At 29.7% G+C, this 13,987-nt stretch overlaps 1 protein-coding gene across 7 annotated transcripts in view; it reads left to right on the forward strand.

The window, feature by feature from the left end:
* LOC136979671 (uncharacterized) overlaps nt 1-13,987 on the forward strand; it is a 109,560-nt gene that overhangs the window by 40,538 nt on the left and 55,035 nt on the right. For 3 of the 7 annotated variants that reach the window (XR_010881421.1, XM_067275707.1, XM_067275708.1), the window contains exon 2: nt 5,393-5,491. The exons of 2 other annotated variants lie outside the window; for them this stretch is intronic. The gene's annotated coding sequence lies outside the window, so the exon portion shown is untranslated. The remainder of the gene's footprint in view (nt 1-5,392; nt 5,492-13,987) is intronic. 2 more of the 7 variants (XM_067275709.1, XM_067275710.1) reach the window with 1 other exon arrangement.

Genomic DNA, 13,987 nt, shown 5'->3' on the forward strand with positions numbered 1-13,987 from the left:
TAACTTTTGTTTTTGTTCAGCGCACTTGCTTGTGACGTTCAAGGTTATTTCAAAGTTATTTCTCTGATTAGATATATTTGTATTAATTTCATTTCGATTAATTTCTTGTTTATCTAATTATTATTAGGAAAAATTGCTTTAATTCTCTGAAAATTTGCTTTATATTTTTATCTGTTGTTTACACTAGTCTTTGTATTTTAAGTATTAAAAAAATTTTAGTTATTGAGTGAGAGTTGCCTAAGGTTATGCAGTATTTATGAATTCTATATAACGATATATTTAATTAAATAGTTTAATTAATTTTTTAAACAATTCATTATTATTGGTTAAAAATTACGAAAAGAAATGTATGGCCAGGAGCCTTCCCTCGAAATTTAGTTTATAAAATTCTGAAAAAAATTTTTTTTTTTGATAAAAACTGGAATTTAATAAAAGTAGTAGCAGATTTCACTTTCCTAAATTATACTACTATTTTTAGACACGAGTTTTTCGTTTTAATTTTTCTATTTTAAAATTTTGGTTTCTAATTTTTAATTTTCCTTAATTTAACAAATGTTTTGATTACCGAATATTGATAATTAGAGTAAGCTCAATTAGTGTATCATTCGAAATTTACTTTAAACATACGAGTACGAATATACTTTTTATTTTATACATATATGTATATACGAATATATTACAACTAGTATACGATGATCAAATGACACAGGTAAAGATCTATATTCTACAATTGCAAACATTTATCGTTGTCTTTTAATTTAGTATTCTATATACTAAAACTAATAATTTTAAATAATTTTGCACGTATGAGTTTAAAATATATATTTTTAAATTTCGAACACTGAAAATTTTTATGTTAACATAATTAAGGATGCATAATTATGATACTTAAGTATTTTGAGTTATGAATTAATTGATATTAATTTAACTTCTTTTAACCTCTCTTATATTATTTTGAAATCATTGTTAAAGCTCATTTGTACTGTAATTAAAGTTCTGAAAATCATTAATGAAACTAGTGAAACAGCTACTAAATAGGGATAATTACTTTAAGAATTTTACTAGAAATTAACAGAAGAAAATATGGGGGATTCTTCATCCTTCGTCCTTTTCATTGATTTTCTTACTGAAAATCATTTCGTGAAACGGTTAGAAACTTATTCAATTTAGTATTCAATGATCCAGAAAAATACAGAGGTTTAATTATGAGTATTATCTGTAACTACAATATTTATTTTAATCTCAATAAAATTGATTGTGAGAAATCATTAATTATTTTATGATGATCAAGAAGTCTGAATAGTTACAACGGAAAATATTACGAATCGTTTATTACAGGATTTTATTCTAATATCATGCAATTTAAAATCTTAAGATAATTTTCTTTCTGGAGTTTTGATACAAATTATCGTGTAAAGGAAATATGGAATTAGTCGCATCTCTCCATTTCACGTAGCAAAAGTGTACAGAATTCGTATAATTATGTATAAATATTACAAAAACGTTTACTAATAAAGTATTGAAAAGTATAATCACACGATTATGATTATTTAGAACAAAATAAAGTGAAGCAAAATGGTTATTTTTTTTTTTGGAAGAGATGAATCCGAATACTTTTTTAATAGAAGTCGGCATTGTTTCGTACGTTTTCATAATTTGATTTGCCGGCAACATATCGTCTAGTGGCATCATTTGAATTCACACGAATTATAAAATATACTGTTAAAATTTTAAAATCTAGAAATGATTCATATCTACTTTTGAAGTTATTGTTAAGTATATTAGTAACCTCGACAATAATTTTAAACTTTCATGTATAATGTCGATAATAATCATCTCTTATCATAAAGCAGTTATTTGCTGTTTGTCATTTCTACTACATCGTTTATTATAGAATAAACACAATATCGGATTTCATAAACTTCAAGTAGTTTTTATTTTAGTCTTTAATTTAGAAACGAAATAAGTCTTTAATGCAAATTGCTTAAATCAATGCAATTGAAATTCACGGAAAATAAAGAAGTTTTCGTAAATGTCATGTATGCGGAAATGAATTTATTTCCTTTAAAACTATGAGATTTGACAAAATAGTAACTTGTTATCTGTAATCTTTATCAAAAGACATCTTTAATCGCATTTAAAAACGTTCATTTAGTGATTGTCGTCTTAACATTTGTTTCGTAATCGCTGTAAGATAAAAAAAAAGTAATAAAAAAATGTAATTATAGAAAAGCAGTAGAAAAAGGAAGAGAAATTAATGTATTTCAGTTTTTTAATTAAAGCTGAAACTCTTTGTATTTTAAATATTGATGGAGAAAAATTAGTTTTAGTCACGAATAAGAGAAATACGATAATCAGAAATGCTAAAGTACAAAAATAATACTATTGATTTTTAATTTTTCAGAACGAATATAAAGCATAAATATTAATATAAGGTCGTAAACACGAATATCCCATTTTAATAATAATACATAAAATAAACAGTTTCAATGTAGGGTTTGTAATTCTTCTCGACTTCAATAATTTTTATAAAAAAAATTGTTTTAAAAAAAACACCTGTTAAAACGAAAACAACCAAAATAAAATAAATAAATAAAAACAGGTAACAAATCTTAAAAGATATACAGTGTTTTTTTTACATTTACATTTAAAATCAGGGAGATCAAGATGTAAAAATTCATCAAAATTATTAAGATTTTGCGATATACGGTAGAAGAAAGATCGTTGGGATAGATTTAGACGATAAAAAAAAGAGTAAATGAGCTAAGTTTTCTCGATGGAATTTGAAGTGAAAGCCAATTTTGAAAAATAAGACCATTAAAATACTTGTAATATATTAACCGATCAAAATATTTAATTATCTCGGAGAAAGGCAAATTAAGATATGTCTTATTCATAACAGAAGTAATCTTGTGTAAAAGGCATTGACCAGATGATGATTTTCCCTTTTTGCCCTGTGAGCGTTTTAATCATACCTAAAATTAGTTGGCATGCTACAGTCGGAGGGACCGGGTGGTGAGGTTTTTTAAATTGACAATACTCTGTTAGTTCTGCTTATTATATTCGTCTGTTTTTGTTTTTCGTCAAAAATTCTGAAAATACAATTGAGATTTTTTTAAGAAAAATGACGGTTAACAACTGCTTCCTGTATATTTTTATGCATTGATAAAAATATAGTTGTAAACTGAAAATTCATTGAAAACAGTAGGATGTATATATTTTAAACGACCCTGTTTTTTTAAACTGTAATGTAAAAACGAAGGATCATTGTTAATAATTATTAACGGAGGATGGGCAAACGGAATTAGGCTTTTAGATACGTTATTCGATGGCAACTATTTATTATGACATCGTCACAGTACCGGGCTGCAATGCTCTCCAACTCAAATTAGTACTGTAAAGTCTTGCCCCTGTATATCATACTTTTCCCTTAATCGGCAGGAGCGGCAAATAACTTTTTTTTTCAACATCTGCTGATATCTGTAACACGTACGAGAAAGACAAATTGATTATTGGGCTGCAATTTGAAAGAAAAAAAAATGTAGACCTATAAATTACCACTATTGTTCGTCCGTCTTCCCTTAATCGCGAGAACGGAGTTAGATAGATGAACCTTGGGAGCAGGAGGTCCCGATTAACTATATACGAACTTCCGATGCAAACCAGAAGTCATCTTATTTCAATTCAAAAATTTTCCCCTGAAAGATGTTATATAGATTACCGGTACGAGTCTATTGTTAAAGGAAAAGTATAATATGTTAGGGGACAAGCCGCTAGTAATTTGAGGTGGAGAGCATATATTTTAAATGAAGTAAATTAAAAATATTAAAAATTGCAGCACGGCATTGTTGACGTTGTCACAATAAATAATTGCTCGTTAAAATTTGCATAGAATTAAGTTTTAACGTTTTTCTCAATATTAAAGGCATATTTATAAAATTTACTGATCAACACTCATTGAAGATTACGAAATTATTTAAATCTGTATTTGAAAACAGAATTTAAGAAAGTGTAATCCTCTAATTTAATTGTTAATATTTATAACATTTAATAGCACGATTTTGTAATCCCATTAATATATAGAATTATGAAGTAAGATATAACTAGAGGTATTATTTATATAATAATAAACATGTAATTAAAAGTATTCTTTAATAATTTTGTAAGCTTTTAAAGGATTCACTTTGAAACCGTTATAAACTTTCATTAAAAAAAAATCAAATTACTTTTTCATTTAAGATTTTATTGCTGAAAATTGAGAACATGGTTTTATTGTTGTTAATTAATTCGATAACAGTAATAATTAATCAACATTCAATTCATATATATTTCTTAGTATTATCGATGTCATTACTTATAAATTTTAGTTGATGTAACTTTCTATCCGATAACTATAATTATTTCTCAAATACATAGAGTGATACCTCGGAACACGAACTTCTCTCAACTCTAATAATTCAGTATTTGAATGTATATACGGGAAAAAATCGCTCAGTTGTTGACTGGTTTGCTCGGCAACTTTAATTGTCATCTATAAAAAATTTTCTACGATAAATTTAAAAATAAAATGAAACTCTAGAGTTGCCTTTCTTCGCCAGACAAAATTATTGCTAAAATTAGTAGGCGTATTTTGTCACTCTATTGTGTATGGGTATTCCAGACTGAAACAAAGGAAATGTGTTAGTCTTCCTAACAATAATGCAGTATCTCTCTTCCTCTTCACCCTCCTAAACACCTTCCACACGCGTCATCAACTCTCCAAAGTCACAGGTAAAGTGAGAATAAATTTGCATTTATTTCATACATTTATTGTGTTTAGAGGTTTTTTTTATGATTTACGCATGCTAGGTGTGTAAATTACTTGTTAAATTTGTATGTAATTATAGTTAAAATACTTTCATAAGAGTATTTTTGGGGTTATGCATAGTGCATATTTGACAAATGGTTAGTTTGACTCATAGACAGATGATATATTCTGATGTCGATTCAAATATACACTTATTTAAATATTATTGATTTGATTATCTTCTTGTACTAGTTCATTTGGCTTGCCCACTGAAATCCATCTCAATTTAACGAATCGTATAGGAAAGAATGGATATGCCTCAATGATTTCATTTTGTATGAGAATTTCTAGATTGTTTATGAAACAGTAAAGTGCTTATGTGAATTTTCATTCGAATATTGTTTAGTCGGGAATTATACAAGATGATAGGTCTATTATGAATTTTTTATAAGCCTTGTGTGTAAAAATGCATTGGCTTAGTAATAGTGTTGTTAATATTACAGATAAAAATGCACTCGAACAGTAGTAAAATAGCAAATTTTACTAATGTAATGAAATCACAATTCGAAGTTATAACATTCTGTTTTTTCATTTTAAATTTTTTAGATGAAAGTGAATATACAAGCATACTCCGCAGAACGACTCGATTACATTTTCTCGGCAGTACGTGTTTTGATTTTAATACCTAAAGTTCATTAAACGTAGGTATGTATTTCTCAATACGATGTTTACATAGGAAAAATTTAGGCTATTTCTTCCAGTTGTTGGTAGATAAGACATTTCCTTTATATATATGTGAATGATCTTATTTAGGGTTTTATCCGTACCGTATGCCGAAAGGTTCACATGTAAAGTCTGTTACAAATTTATCCTTTATTATTTGTAACGCGATTCGGCTTTACAAAGGACAAATAACAACATAAAACCAAACATTTGGTTAAATATATTTATTGTTATGAATGAAAAATGTATTAAATGTTCGGTTTTAAGATGTTATTTATCTATCTGATGACGAATTTTAAAGCCAAAATGCGCTAGTTTCATATTTGAATCCTAAATAAAGTTCAAGTATTTTTAAAGAAAACATTTACGTCAATAGAATGTTTTTAACAGAAGAATGTATACACGGAAAAAGTTTCGCGTTATATTCCAATATAATAAATGATTCATATATAGTGAAATTTCATAGATGGATTTAGAGAATAGATGGATTAAGGAATTAAATTCGTCATAAAAAAATAAATAACGTCTATTACATTAAAATTGTTTACGTAGGGTTAAATCTAAACACTGTTTCAGCTTTTTAAATTTAATATTTGAATGGTTTTGAATCATTGACAAAGAATGAGTCTTACTGGAAAAACTCAAGGTAAACATTATTTTCAATGTTTTCTGCAATGTTTGCTATAAGATCTCATTGTTTTCACTGAATATATTCTTAAAAATATTACATTTATAAAATATATAAAGGAACAACACCGGAGTGAAAATAAATTAAAACCAACAACTGTAGTGCCTTTGACCGGTGTGCTTCTCTCCTCTTTCTCTGTAAAACGCAAACGTTTTCGAACCTCGTTGGTTCTTCCTCAGGCGTAACGGAATTCTGTTCTACAAAATTTTAGAAAAAATTTGCATTCTGGAACGCTGTCGCGTGTAGCCGATGTCGTCATATTAGACTTGCGCGATGTGAGTATAGCGCTACGTCAGGGGTGTTGTTTAGCTATATTCTTGATGTGCCGCATTTCCGAGTTCCGCCTCCTCACAAGCTGCCTTCAACTCGGAAATGCGGCACATCAAGAATACAGCTAAACAACACGGATATCACAACATTGCACGCAAAAACAACTTTGAGGCACTACGGCTTCTTTCCACCCACACCCCTCCTTCCAATGGTTCCCCACCTAAATATATACCGATCACCTACAATCCGGCACTGAAGACCATATACTACCAAATAGCGAAGAAAAAGGATATCCGCTTAGCTTTCAGGAGATGCCCAACGATTTTCGAGTGGCTTAGGAACGGAAAAGACGCTCCAGATAAAAACAGACTTCCGGGAATATACTCTATACCCATCGCCGACCACAGAGATAACAGCGAAGCCATCTACATCGGATCCACCAAACGCAACATACAGACGAGGATCAAGGAGCACAAAGCGGACATATTACACCATAGACAAAACACCGCCCTAGCAGTCTATTCATCCGATCCAGAAATAGAGCCTCTTTTCACCCGTGCCGCAATCATTCACCCCACGTTTCGACAAGATCACCTCAAATGGCTTGAAGCTATATACATCTTACTCAACACCCGCAGTAACACGCACTGCATCAATTTTAAAAAGGAGATCATCTTATCATCGGCTTGGGAAGCCTTTCTCAACAGATCCCTGACGTAGCGCTATACTCACATCGCGCAAGTCTAATATGACGACATCGGCTACACGCGACAGCGTTCCAGAATGCAAATTTTTTCTAAAATTTTGTAGAACAGAATTCCGTTACGCCTGAGGAAGAACCAACGAGGTTCGAAAACGTTTGCGTTTTACAGAGAAAGAGGAGAGAAGCACACCGGTCAAAGGCACTACAGTTGTTGGTTTTAATTTATTACATTTATACTTATAACAGAACATAGTAGACAAGGTTCTATTAACTGCTTAATGGATGAGGTTCTACTTATAACTTCTGAATGCTTCGTTCGATTTTAAATGATTTGCAATATTGGATTTAGCATTAAAAATCCTTTAAAATGGTTATCATTTAAATTTTAAAGTTACAACCATTCTGATTATCAGCATTCAAAGGTTGAATTATCAAAGTAGTATACAGGGATGCGGTTTTCTAGCTCTGTTAATATACCAAAGTTTTTCATATTTTTATTCGAATTAGAATTTGGCATGGTTTCTCTGGTAAATTTTATACATAGTTTACTGTGTTGTAGTTACGTTTTAGAAAATTGGTTGGGTGTTTGGGTTTATGTAACGCATTTTTTATTTTTTTTTTAAATTTAAAATAATGAAAAATAGACTTCCGATTAAAATCGGATTGATTTTATCGCAGAACGTGTAATTTTTAGGAAAGGATTACTGACATTGAGCAGAAGATGCTTGTATTTTCTCTTCGTTTCTGTTTCGTTGTGTTATGACTAGAATTCGATTGCTATCGTCAATGATTTTTCATTTTGTCTGTTTTCAGAACAATGTCTTAAGCAGAAGTTACATTACGTATCGTCTCGAAATTACTGATATTTACGGATTCTTTCGGAAATTAAAAATGCTTGTGGACTTATATATACGTATGGCGTGTGCATATATATATTAAAATGATGCACAGGATCACAAAAAGTCGCACTTGCGTAACTCGCAGCACCAAAGGCTCGCTTCGGTTTACAATCTGCTTCAAGTTAGCTGAACGCCTAAAGTTTCATATCCGCATAGTAGTAGAATTCCCACCAATAACGTGCTTTATACAGAGAAGTGACTTGTAGCTACATAAAGCTTCGTTGGCTTCACTAATTGATTGACTGACACGAAATGCTTGAGTAGAAGCACACTTCTTACAGAAAAATGAAATAATACATTCGAAAGGAACGTCGAATATATTATTATAAACATCACATGTCAGAAAATCAATTATTTTAGGTCCTACGAGACATCAAATTCGACCCTCGATGTCTCTTAGACTGTCAGGCGGCCGTTGGACGATTAACTTGTTTATTTTTAACTTTAAAAAAAAAATTGCTCTTCATTATTCTAAACATTTTCATTTTGTCTAATCATCGATTGTTCTTTATTAGATATTCTATTCTATATTTTATTATTATTTATAATATTTTAAATATCTAATGATAACTTTTAGTTATTTAATTAATTTATAATATATATGCATAGTGTAATATATATATATATAATATTGTTTAAAAAGTTATTTTAAAATGTTACGTGACAGATAGAGCGGTGAGAAACGATGCGAAACAGTGCCATCGAAAATGGAGTTTGTAGTAAATACTAACCCTATCGAAAATAAGTAATATTCTGTAAGGAAATTCGTGATTCGTAAATTCTATTGGTGAATTCACTTTGGTGGCGGAGTGGATAAAATCACCGAGAACTCGTAGAAGGAGAGTAAATTGGTAGTGGGTTCTCGCTTGACTAACGGGCTGATCACGTGGTGTTTATCGTGTTTTCTTCACATGGCTATCACCTAAATATGAGCCAGTTTCCCGTAGACAGTCCTCTCGGTAGGCACCTCCTCCTTGGCAGAGCGCCCAAGTGTAGCGTTGTCAAGCTTTATTCTATCGATTAGATCTGATTCTCTCAATATATTTTTAGAAAAATAAACGTGCATTATTACTGTAGATACTTTCTGAACGTTTCGTGAATCTTTCTGGAACTAGTCAACTGATTCCGGTTTGAAAAACACTGGTCTAGATCAGAAAAATAGTGCAAGTTTTAAAGCTAACGATATGAATTGACATTTTTATGGGATACTCGATTTACTTTTACCTAGATTTGTCATAATCGACAATTCAGACTTCTTATAAAATCTTTTATTTCAAATCGAAATTCATTTCGGACTATTATTCCCTGTACAGTCGATTTTTTCAATTATTCTCCCGACATTTCTTTATCTGTATAAACAATTGCATTATTTTAATAATTATTAACATTTATCATAAAATTACCATATAATTATCTTACCTTCAAAATAACATCATTACAAGGAAACATTATGTTTCGTTGTAATGATATTTTAAAACCTCGTAAAATCCCCTAAAAATCAATACATAAAATTCCAATTCCTAAACATTATAAAACATCTATTAATACTATTTTTTAATATTAATTCTTTTTATAATGTTGTGCCACTGCGGAATTTTGATTATCATTTTTAATTATATTATATGTTTTTAATACTTTTTAAAATTTTTAGAGATCCTTTTCCGATTTTATATAGTAGACAATTCAGACTTCTTATACTCGTAATATCTTCTAAGTCGGCCATTATGACAAATCTAGTGGATCGATTATCCCATAAAAATGTCAACGAATTCTATTAGATACGAAGCGAACAATAACTATTTGAATGTTCATAGTTTACGACAGTGCTCCCCAACCTAATTACATATCAAAAAATGCTAATTTACTGATGTTTACTTGTGATAATATAAAAGTATTTGGAACAAGTTTATAATCGATTTTCTTATTTCGATTTTATTGCTTAACAATCCGGAAACCATCCCGGAAGAAGAAGTATCACGCAGTTCTAGTATGAAAAGCATATGTTTGGGATCTCAAGTCCGTGATCGTAGGCACAAGTGACAGAGACATCATTCACTTCTGGCTTCACAAATATTGAGATGGCGACTGTGACACGCGACTCGCCAAATTTACACGTGCACAGATTCTGCGAAATAGGACTGCAAAGGTATAAAAGTTTGAAGCTCGTTAGACTACTTTCTGTCACAAATCCCAGTGGCCATAAAGTTGTAATAGACAAATCGTTGTCCATTTTGGATCAACATGTATTTAATTAATATATTCACGTACGCATCATAAACTATGCGCCATAATTAGGCTACGTCTCGGCCAACCAATAAAAAATACCTTTTTTCGTCTTTTCCGTAGAATTTGTGTGTAAAGAATTATATTTGATAAATCATTAATTTAGAAATGGTGACGATGAAATCGAATTAAGATATTGGTCTTAAAAAACAGGCGGTAGTGTTAGGTAGATTATCGCCATCTTAGATAGGAAGTTATGTTGTAAACAATAGTATATTTTCATAGAGGAAAAGTAAAATTACTGATTATTGGAGATAAATTCTTATTTCTGTAAAATCATTGAGCAATACATGATTACTTCATTTATATAAATAATTACTATTAGTATCGCAATACGGAAATGTCACTTTTGTCTGTCTATAATGAGTAAGCAATCATTCTTTAAATATATAAACGTTTTAAATTACTATCTATCTATCTTTTTCTCAGCACTATTGTTATATTAATCAGGTGTGTTTATTAATATAAGTGTGTGATTTATGCGAATTACGTTTATTCTTGCATAACAATAATTTGATTATCGGGTAATTTTCATTCAAAATTAAAATTCTTGAATTCTCCTTACTGAGTTTTTAAATTATCAATGAAATTCAAGAATCGGTGCATAGAACTGACTCCATCCCGAAGAATAATATAAAAATGGTTTAGTCTAACAATCATTTTGGAGCGCTTAAACGAAAATTTTCACAGAAAACTTCTGTCCACGCTAAATTACATCGGTATAAAAAATTAATTTGCAAAATGTCCCAATCTTAGACGACAATTTTCCTTTCAGAGAGGTGTTTCTTGATTTTAGTGTTGGACAGTGTTTTTAATCTGTTCGCATTAAGTATATAGGATTCAATTATTAGGTACTGTACACATTCGTCATATTTATTGCGTTATTTGGTTGTCTCAATTTTGAATATTATGGAAAGATCTGATATTCATTATCATTTTAATCATAATTTTCTCGGAGACTTGCCGAATAAAATGAATTTCAATATGCTATTAGCATTATTTGAATATGTTAACTATTGTCTGATATGTCCTAATGAGTAAGGTTACTGATAATGAGCATAAGATTTAAAACAAAAATATGGCATTGCTTATTACTTCTCGAAGTACTGAAATTTCGATATAGGATACTGTATTTAGGGTGGTTTTGGAAGGTTTTTAATGTTTGTATTTGTACTTTGTTTTGATTTTTTTAAAGTTTCTCTTTCTTAACCGAAGGAATATGAAATATAATTAATTATTTTATTATAAAAATAAAATTTTCTTGCGCCGAAACGAATATTACTTTCAGGGACTTGCATTTGCAAATTCGATACCAGCAACGAGTTACTTAACTTTCCTGCATTTAAAACTGCGTGTGTGTCACCATCTGTTATGATATTTTATTATTATTATAAACTTTTTATTATATTTTTAATTATTATAAATGGCAAAAAGCTTAATTTTGAGGGTAGGGATGGGTTTTATAAAAAAAAAAAAAATTGTAAATGCTAATAACGAGTAAAATTGTCATTAAGTTCGATCATACTCGAGATACGGAACACGATCCCATTTATCTCCCACCCCGTCGACCTTTAACCACCAAAATTTAATAGCATCAATCTCCTAATATACACACCTAGCTGCAAAATTTCAGAAATTTTCGACGAAAAGCACAGAAGTTAAGCTTCACAGAGGGTGAACAAAATTGTGCCCATACACACACAGAAACATCCATATGTACAGAAAAAAAAAACACGAATTTTTTTTGCGTTTCTCGACGTTTCAACGTTGTCTGAGTCCAAAAATGGGTAATTAGTGTTTCTGGTATTCAGTTTTTCTCTTGTTTTACCTACTTTAATAGAAAAAAACAGTACGATCTAAATCAATTGGTATAATTATGAACCAAGAAAATTATCATCGATAAAAAACTGTAGATTTCCCATTAAACGAAATGTTTGTTTCCATTATATGTCACTATTTTCTTAAACACGTATAAACTTTATTGTTATTTTCCTGATATAGATTAATAAGTGAAATAAACAAAGTAAAATTTTGCGAGCTTTTCGTTATTTTCTTAATTAATCAAATTGAATATTTAACCCGCAATTTGGAGTTACTAAATTTCAAATTCAGTTGTGACTCACCTTCAGAAAAAAAAATTCGCCATCGATGATTTTGTTACGTGGAGTGCAAGAAAATATTTACGGGGGTGCGAGTGATAACGATAGGTTTTTAACCTTTAAATGCATAATATAAAATTGAAAGCTGTCTTATGCTACTGGGTACTCTGAGCTCACGATAAATTGGAAACTCTACGACGATGTCCGGGACCTTCACAATGTCAAGGTGATAAAGGTACCGAGGTACTAACCTCGGTACCTTTATCAAGAGAAAAAACGTTTTATACTTACTAGGTGGCCCGATAGTTCAATCACTGTTAACTCGCTTATAATTAAAATTTACAAATTAAGGGTTCAAATAATGTAGACAAAATTAATGAAAAATGAAATAAATAATGATAAATAGGCCTAAATAAAAATTATTAAAAATAATTATAAAAACTAAGACTAAATTAATACTAAATTGTGTGCGGCGGTGACAGAACATTTTGCTTTTAATATTCTGTATATACAGTTTTGAGATTCTCTACGACTTTGTAATTTAAACTGTGTCGTTATCACAGGAAGATTTAGACACACGAGAAGGAGATTGACATTCCTACAGACCTGATAGATTCGAGAAAATTTTCATTAAAACCAGCAATATTTTCGATCTTAAATTCAATAAAATTAGATTAAATTTATTCTTAATTATAATTATTTCTCTATTTGTAAACGTAGAGTCACCATCTTACAGTATTTGATTGTTATTTAATGTAGAAGTAGATGATTAAATTTCGCATTAACGGTTAAAAAAGCCGTGTTCAACATAATTTGATATTGATAATTTTCACAAGAATTAGCTTTTAGATATTGATCTTACTAAAAATAATATTCGTAATGACAGGACAAACACGAATTTTGGTGTCAAAATTCGTTCCGATTTTTATTTTACTTTATCGATATTATTTCATAAATAATTACCGATTAGTTTAATTAAAGATCAGATTTATTTCCTTTTCTTTTTTCTGTTATGGCTCGGAATTACTATAACATACTGTATATCGGGGAAGTCCTCCAGCGTGGCACCCATTTGCACTGCCAAGAATGTAAAATGTCGTTTATTTTTTTAATGCAATGGCGGACTGGGGTTTTTCTTTTAATTTAGTATGGTTTTTGTTTTGTATTTGCTTACACGTTCGTGTATTGATTATTAGTACGGATTCATGCGAAGCCACGTCAAAGGACTTCCAGATCATCTAGTACAGATGTAGATTCTGTATTGCATAGAAGGAAGAATACTAAGAAAACGATATTATTATAAATATTTTTGATGATTAAAAACGAATTTAATTATAATTATGTCTTAAATTTATAATCTGATTATTTGTAAGTTGTTTGAAAATTTGTGAGGATGCATATAGATGCTAAAATATGCGTATAGAATTATATTTTCTAATTGTAAAATTTTTTAAAATTAAATTTATTTATCTGAAAGTTTAACTGTCTATGATTCTTCCATCTATTAATTTATCTATTGTGTGATAAATTATTTAA

The sequence above is a fragment of the Centruroides vittatus genome, unplaced genomic scaffold, assembly GCF_030686945.1.
Source record: "Centruroides vittatus isolate TY-2023 unplaced genomic scaffold, ASM3068694v2 contig_630, whole genome shotgun sequence".
Lineage (NCBI taxonomy): Eukaryota > Metazoa > Arthropoda > Arachnida > Scorpiones > Buthidae > Centruroides > Centruroides vittatus.